Source organism: Leopardus geoffroyi, chromosome E3 (genome assembly GCF_018350155.1).
Source record: "Leopardus geoffroyi isolate Oge1 chromosome E3, O.geoffroyi_Oge1_pat1.0, whole genome shotgun sequence".
In the NCBI taxonomy this organism is placed as follows: domain Eukaryota; kingdom Metazoa; phylum Chordata; class Mammalia; order Carnivora; family Felidae; genus Leopardus; species Leopardus geoffroyi.
The window spans coordinates 17,402,697-17,411,490 of record NC_059340.1 but is presented as its reverse complement, the minus strand read 5'-3'; the positions used below and the strand labels follow the sequence as shown (position 1 = coordinate 17,411,490).

Genomic DNA, 8,794 nt, shown 5'->3' with positions numbered 1-8,794 from the left:
TGTGAGATTTTTGATTACTGATTTAATTTCTTTACTGGTTATGGGTCTGTTCAAATTTTCTATTTCTTCCTGTTTCAGTTTTGGTAGTTTATATGTTCTAAGAATTTGTCCATTTCTTCTAGAATGCCCAATTTTTTTGGCATGTAATTGGGCATAATATTCTCTTATTATTGTTTGTATTTCTGTGGTGTTGGTTGTGATCTCTCCTCTTTCATTCATGATTTTATTTATTTGGGTCCTCTCCTTTTTCTTTTTGATCAGTCTGGCTAGGGGTTTATCAATTTTGTTAATTCTTTCAAAGAACCAGCTTCTGGTTTCATGGATCTGTTCTACTATTTTTTTTTATATCATTGATTTCTGCTCTAATCTTTATTATTTCCTGTTTCCTGATGATTTTGGGCTTTATTTGCCATTCTTTCTCAGGCTCCTTTGTGATGTAAAGTTGAGTTGTGTATTTGAGACCTTTCTTCCTTCTATAGGAAGGCTTGGATTTCTATATACCTCCCCCTTGTGACCCCCTTTGCTGCATCCCAGAGGATTTAGACTGTTATGTTTTAATTTTCTTTGGCTTCCATGTATTTTTTAGTTTCTTCTATAATTTCTTGGTTAACCCATTTATTCTTTAGTAGGATGTTCTATAATCTCCCAGTATTTGTGGTCTTTCCAAATTTTTTCTTATGGTTTATTTCAAGTTTCATAGCATTGTGGTCTGAAAATATGCATGGTATATTCTTGATCTTTTTGTACTTGTTGAGGGCTGATTTGTGACCCAGTATGTGATTTATTATGGAGTTCCATGTGCACTTGAGAAGAATGTGTATTCTGCTGCTTTAGGATGAGATGTTCTGAATATATGTTATGTCCATCTGGTACAGTAGAAACAGCCATTGTTTCCTTGTTGATTTTCTGCTTAGATGGTCTGTCAATTTCTATAAATGGGGTGTGAAAATCCCCTACTATTATGGTATTATTATCAATGAGTTTGTTTATGTTTGTGATTAATTGATTTATATATTTGGGTGTCTTGCATAGATATTATCCCAGAAGGGAATTCAGGTAGGGGATCCTAGGTAGTGAAGTCACTTCCTAGACAATATACCCCAACAGAACTTGGAACCCCAGTAACCAGGCATGCATATTCTAGTACAATCCCATGCCAGGCTTATTAGGCTGGAGACACTCCATAGTGAAAGATGTTCTTTTGCTGTTTGCTGGATTACTGGGGCTCTGGCTTCCAGAAATTTTTTTGGATGTTGGAAGCATTGGCTCAACTCTCACTCCAAATGCCTCCGGCTTTTTCAGGAAGTTCCATAAAGTAATACAGAGCGGTCTAGGTAAGTTCAGTTCAGTTCAGGTCACCTCTCTGATCCATTCCTGGGAAGTCCCATCCCCTCCTTTTCAGTTTCAAGGAAAGATGGACATGTGGGGAGGTCCTGCCCTGATCTTGAGGAGGTTGGAGGGCAGTGGATACCCTAGTGTCCCATCATGTCCACACTGATGTCATGGTGGGTAGGGTAGAAAAAGGATTCCTGGGGCGCCTCTTACCTATACCAGGGTTCATCCAAGGTCCTCAAACTATGTGGCTTTTTCCTCCTTGGTGGAGTTCTGTGCACATTGTGGTGTGGTATGTCTGGAATGGAGTCACCTAGGTCTGAGGACCAGTAAAGGCAGCCAGACAGGGCTCTGAGGCCACCTACTCAGCTGCTGGGCACTGTCTTTAGGGCAGGATCTGAACAATGAGATAATTTGCTCCACTTCCATGAAGGACAGGAGGATGCCCCACACGACCAACAGGATGCAGCACTGGCTCAGGGCGAGTGTAGGTACAGGGAGACCCAAAACCTAGGTCCCAGAGGCAGCTAAAAGGATTCCAGGTCCTAGAAGCCACACTGATACTCCCCTTGTCTCCTTCACAGACTTCTGCTCCCAGATGACTCTGCATCCCCATTTTCTCCTCAAACTTGCCCTTATGGCCCAGCCCCTGCCATGGCCAGATGCAAAGTCACTGTCCACTTATTTGTAGGAATATCAGAAAAGAAACCTGACACCATTTCATGTCCCATTCAGTCTAGAGTATTTTTGCATTGTTGTACATATTTTCCTACCTCCTGTTCCCAGGTTCCCTGTTGGCCTGACCATCCTTCCATACCTTCTTTAAGTCTGGCACATGATCATGATGAGGGAGATTTTTGCCCAAAGGGACATGGGGTTCACAGTAGTAGGTCTGCTGCTCTGCAGTTTGGTTGCCAAGGGACACATCCCTGGGGTCCCTCCAAGTCAGGAGCAGGAGCCTCACTGGGCTGCATGGCATTCTAGAAGGGAGACCAGTTATCACACCCATTCATCCCTTCACTGATGCAGGACTTTGAGATGATTCCCTTCTGTTACCATGTCACAGTGCTGCACGGAACATCCCACATGTCCTATTATCTTAATCCCTCCTACCCCAGAAAAAGCTTCTGTCTTCTCATCTCTAGAATGGGATGTATTGTCAGAAATCGCAGGGTCGGGGTGCCTGGGTGGCTCAGTCAGTTGAGTGTCCAACTTCGGCTCAGGTCATAATCTCACAGCTTGTGAGTTTGAGCCCCACGTCAGCCTCTGTGCTCAGAGCCTGGAGCCTGCTTCAGATTCTGTGTCTCCCTCTCTCTTTGCCCCTAACCTACTCGCATTCTGTCTCTGTCTCTCTCAAAAATAAATAAACATTAAAGAAAATCACAGGGTCTATGCTGGTAATGCAAGGAGGTGCCGTCAATAGGTAACAATCTGACTTGAGATACTAACATGCTTGGTCATTCCCCACATAAAATTCTAGTTTTAATACCAAGATCCTTTTTTTTCAACTGTGGGCACCTATTTCTCTCTCTTGCCACAAGTCACTGAGGGCTTGGGGGTTTGGTCTGCATTCTGGACCCCAACCCTTCTAGTGGCGATGGTGCTGTCTCTGACTGTGTGTCCCTCCTCTATTCCACCTCAGGGTAAAAATGCCTCAACTGTGAACATGAATGAGACCTGTGCAGTGTGGACCATCCAGGCAGGCCTGCTGAAGAAGCAAGTTTGACATCAGGTGCCCACCTTCCTTGCAGAGACCCTACCTATGTCTCCACATTTCTGGGCACATACAGAGCTTTTTCACCACCCAACAGGTGCTGGAAGTCTTGTTTACAAGGTGAGCACCCAGCCTCTCCACAGTTCAGTTGGATTTGGCCATGTACAGGCCTTGAATCTCAGTTTGTTCCTCTGACTGGGGCAGAGTTATAGGGATTCAGTGGGGCTCCACAGGGAAAGTGCACCTGGCCCTGTGGAAAGGTCTGCTGGCAGGGTTGTGCTGTGCTGGGTTATCATTGTCCTTTCCCCATGATGAAGTTTTTGCTTATCCCTCACTATCACCAGGTCTTCATCTGGGCTGTTTTCCCATTTGAAAAGGAGATTTGAGGCTCCACCTGGGTGTCTGAGCCCCACTCAAATATCTGTGATGGGGCTGGTTGGGTTCATTCATTCATCAAACCTACAGGAAGCCCCACCATGTGCAGGCACTTCTTTAGGAACTGACTGTGATCCAATACACAGAGCAAAGAGCACCCTGCCCTATGGGGCTCCATTCTAGTCAGGAGCCAGTGACACTAGATATGACAAGAGGTAGCACCCACAGGACAGTTGATATGATGCCGTCCTGGCTTCCTCTAGGTATGGATGTATTCTTCCTTTCTCTGATGAAAACAATGGATGCCTGGAGCAACAGAAAATATGAGTGGGCTTTAGCTAATGCAGGAGGGCCTTCCCTCTCCAAGAGAGCAGTGAAGGGACTGTGAGTTGAAGGGGCTGTTGGACCCTGGATCCCACACATCTGTGATTCCTTTGAGAAGGCAACGGTCTGAGGGATTCTCCTGGAAACTGGTCCTGGAGAGTCACGGATAGGGTGTGGGCACAGTGTGACAGCAGAGGGGGATAGAAGACAGAGTCAGCCTCTAAGAGAGTCCACCCCATACCTTCCCACTCCCAGCCTTGTCTGGACCCACATCCTGGGACTTAGTATGGGGAGCATCACTCTCACCAATCTGGTGGAATGTCAACAGTGGGTGCTCAGCAAGTGCTCAGGAGACTGACCCGGTGAGGGCTCAGGGACCAGATGTCCCCCACCCTGTGGGGAATTAGTGTCAGTGGGAGGACACCCACATGGGTACCGAGTGAATGAGGCAGCACATAGGCAGAATAGGTAACGTTTGAGGTATTAGGAGGATCCTGGAAAGCCCTGGTAAGAGATAGAGTCCCTTTGTTCCCTATTTGGTCAGGTATTCATGGAGCACTAGTGTATGCAGTGAGGGCAATGAACCAACCAGACACCACTGCCCCTGCCCACATGGAGTTGAATTCAAGTGGGAAGTGGGTAGGGAGACAGACCAAGGAGTGTGGCTGGCTTACCCAAAGGAGAGAGATAACCACATTATTGGTTAAGGGGTCCCACTCAAAAAGGCTTTTTTAAAAAATATAATTTATTGTCCAATTGGCTAACATACAGTGTGTACAGTGTGCTCTTGGTTTTGGGGGTAGATTCCCATGGTTCATTGCTTACATACAACATCCAGTACTCAATTCAACAAGTGCCCTCCTTAATGCCCATCACCCATTTTCCCCTCTCCCTACACCCCTATCTACCCTCAGTTTATTCTCTGTACTTAAGAGTCTCTTATGGTTTGCCTCCCTCTCTCTCTATCTTTTCTCATTCCCTTCCCTCATGGTCTTCTGTTAAGTTTCTCAAGTTCCACACATGAGTGAAACATACAACATCTGTCTTTCTCTGACCGACTGATTTCACTTATCATAATACCCTCCAGTTCAATCCGCGTTGCTGCAAATGGCATAATTTCATTCTTTCTCGTTGCCAAGCAGCATTCCATGGTATATATAAACCACATCTTCTTTATCCACTCATCAGTTGATGGACATTTAGGTGCTTTCCATAATTTGGTTATTGTTGAGGGTGCTGCCATAAACATTGGGGTATGTGTGCCCCTATGCATCAGCACTCCTGTATCCCTTGGATAAATTCCTCGTAGTGCTATTGATGTGTCATAGGGTAGTTCTATTTTTATTATTTATTATTTATTATTTTTTGATAATTAGTTTATTTTATTAGGGATACATCAAAAGAAACATAGTATACAGTGTTGATATACAGGCCATTTGTGAAGATTCCCACAGTATTTAGCAGTTACCTTATTTTTTCATCAGCCTCCGTCAATTCAGCTTTTCTTTTATACAACAGGGAAACATGCTTTCCTCTAAGATAGCAGACCCAAGGAGTTTAATAACATCAAGGAAGTACAAAGGATTATCTTTAGTCATGGAAATGGAATAAACGATGCGTTGAAAATGGAATTAATAGGGGCGCCTGGGTGGCTCAGTCGGTTGAGCGTCTGACTTCAGCCAGGTCACGATCTCGCGGTCCGTGAGTTCGAGCCCCGCGTTGGGCTCTGGGCTGATGGCTCAGAGCCTGGAGCCTGCTTCCGATTCTGTGTCTCCCTCTCTCTCTGCCCCTCCCCCGTTCATGCTCTGTCTCTCTCTGTCTCAAAAATAAATAAACGTTTAAAAAAATTTTTTTAAATGGAATTAATATAATAGATTTTCAGAAGTGTAGCTGTATTTTCATTTTTTAAAAATTTATACATGATCCTGTTCTTTCTAACTCACTCCTGTTCCAATTTTGGGGACAAATGAGGTGCTTTTCCCTCCTTCCATCTCTTCCCTTTATTTTCATCTGCTTGGCTATTCATTTTGAGGTAAACAGTGGGAAGAACCTATACTACAGTTTGGTTATGACAGCTATAAATGTGAGTGAGTAAATCAAGAATACAGTGATAGCCAACTTGATTAGGAGTAGGATCAATAATTAACCAGTGTCCACTAAGACAGGGCTTTAACTAGTGTTTTATGACTGCTGCTATAACGATAACATATTTTCCTAATATCTATTTACCTAAAGCCCCTTCACGAGCATCACTGCAGCAACTTATTTTCAGGTTTTCCAGACAATGCAATACGAATATTTATCCTAACACCAATACCATATGAGATGACCTTTTATTTCTTCACACTTCACTTTGCAAGATAAGCATGAAGCTCTTTATTGTCATTTAAAAAAATATAATTTATTGTCAAATTGGCTTCCATACTCACCCAGTGCTCATCCCAACAAGTGCCCTCTTCAGTGCCCATCACCCACTTTCCCCTCTCCTCCACTCCCCATCAACCCTCAATTTGTTCTCTGTATTTAAGAGTCTTTTGTGGTTTGTCTCCCTCCCTGTCTGTTTGTAACTTTTTCCCCCCTTCCTCTCCCCCATGGTCTTCTGTTAAGTTTCTCAAGATCCACATAAGAGTGAAAACGTGGGTAAATTCCTAGCAGTGCCATTGCTAGGTCATAGGGTAGTTCTATTTTTAATTTTTTGAGAAACCTCCACCCTGTTTTCCAAGGCAGCTGCACCAGTTTACATTCCCACCAACAGTTCAATAGGTTTCCCATTTCTCACATCCTCGCCAGCATCTGTAGTTTCCTGTGTTGTTCATTTTAGCCACTCTGACTGGTGTGAGGTGATATCTCAGTGTGGTTTTGATTTGTATTTCCCTGATGATGAGTGAAGTTGAACATCGTTTCATGTGTCTGTTGGCCCTCTGGATGTCTTCTTTGGAAAAGAGTCTATTCATGTCTTCTGCCCATTTGTTCACTGGATTATTTGTTTTTTGGGTACTGATTTTGGTAATTTCTTTGTAGATTTTGGATACAAGCCCTTTATCTGATATGTCATTGGAAAATATCTTTTCCCATTCTGTCCACTGCTTTTTAGTTTTGTTGATTGTTTCCTTTGTAATGAAGAAATTTTTTTCTTAATGAGGTCCCAATAGTTCATTTCTTGCTTTTTATTCCCTTGCCTTTGGAGATGTGTCAAGCAAGCAATTGCTGCAGCTGAGGTCAAAGAGGTTGTTGCCTGCTTTCTCCTCTAGGGTTTTGATGGTTTCCTGTCTAACATTTAGGTCTTTCATCCATTTTGAGTTTACTTTTGTGTATGGTGTAAGAGGGTGGTGCAGGTTCCTTCTTCTGCATATTGCTGTCCAGTTCTCCCAGCACCATTTGCAAGAGAGACTGTCTTGTTCCCATTGGATGTTTTGCCCTGTTTTGTCAAAGATTAGTTTGCCATACATTTGTGGGTCTGATTCTGGGTTCTCAATTCTATTCCATTAGTCTATGTGTCTTTTATGGTATTGTGTCAATACCATACTGTCTGGATAATTACAGCTTTATAGTAGAGGCTAAAGTCTGTGATTATGATGCCTCCCACTTTGGTGTTCTTCTTCAATAGTACTTTGGCTATTTGGGGTCTTTAGTGGTTCCATACAAATTTTAAGGTTGTTTGTTCTAGCTTTGAGAAGAATGCTGGTGTAATTTTGATTGGGATTGCATTGAATGTGTAGATTGCTTTGGGTAGTATTGACATTTTAACAATACTTATTCTTCCAATCCATGAGCATGGAATATTTTTCCATTTCTTTGTGTCTTCTTCAATTTCCTTCATAAGTTTTCTATAGTTTTCAGCATACAGATCTTTTACATCTTTGGTTAGGTTTATTCCTAGGTATTTTAAATTTCTTGGTGCAATTGTGAATGGGATACATTTCTTTCTCTTTCTGTTGCTTCATTATTGGTGTATAGAAATGAAACCAATTTCTGTACATGGATTTTGTACCCTGCGACTTTGGCGAATTCATGTATCAGTTGTAGCAGTCTTTTGGTGGAGTCTTTCAGGTTTTCCACGTAGTGTATCATGTCATGTGCGAAAAGTGAAAGTTTGACCTCTTCTTTGCCAATTTGATGCCTTTTATTTCAGTTTGTTGTCCGATTTCTTTTTTTAATTTTTTAAATGTTTATTTTTGATAGAGACAGAGTGTGAACAGGCGAAAGGCAGACACAGAATCAAAGCAGGTTCCAGGCTCTGAGTTGTCAGCACAGAGCCTGACGCGGGGCTTGAACCCACAAACTGTGAGATCATGACCTGAGCCAAAGTCAGATGCTTAACTGACTGAGCCACCCAGGCGCCCCTGTCTGATTTCTGATGCTAGGACTTCCAACAGTATGTTAAACAACAGTGGTGAGAGTGGACATCCCTGTCGTGTTCCTGATCTCAGGGGGAAAGCTCTCAGTTTTTCCCCATTGAGGATGATATTAGCTGTGGGCTTTTCATATATGGCTTCTATGAAGTTTAAGTGTGTTCCTTCTATCTTTCTTGAGGGTATTTATTAAGAAAGGATGCTGAATTTTGTCAAGTGCTTTTTCTGCATCTATTGACAAGAATCAGAATCAAAGGTTCTTATCCTTTCTTTTATTAGTGTTATGTATCACATTGATTGATTTGTGAATATTGAACCAGCCTGCAGCCCAGGAATGAATCCTACTTGATCATGGTGAATAATTCTTTTTATATGCTGTTGAATTTGATTTGTTAGTATGCTGTTGAGAATTTTTGCATCCATGTTCATCAGGGATATTGGCCTGTAATTCTGCTTTTTTCCTAGGTCTCTGTCTGGTTTGGGAATCAAGGTAATGCTGGCTTCATAGAATGAGTCTGAAAGTTTTCTTACCATTTTTATTTTTTGGAAAAGCTTGAGAAAGATAGGTATTAACTCTGCTTTAAATGTCTGGTAGAATTCCCCTGGGAAGCCATCTGGCCTGGACTCTTATTTGTTGGGAGATTTTTGATAACTGATTCAATTTCTTTACTAGTTATGGGTCTGTTCAAATTTTCTT

At 42.5% G+C, this 8,794-nt stretch overlaps 1 long non-coding RNA gene across 1 annotated transcript; it reads left to right on the top strand.

Moving 5' to 3' along the window:
• The first annotated feature begins 1,177 nt into the window (after positions 1 to 1,177).
• On the top strand, positions 1,178 to 3,135 carry LOC123588959. The gene is made up of 2 exons (XR_006708092.1): positions 1,178 to 1,334; positions 2,975 to 3,135. It is a non-coding gene; the product is annotated as an uncharacterized LOC123588959 (long non-coding RNA).
• The last annotated feature ends 5,659 nt before the right edge of the window (positions 3,136 to 8,794 follow it).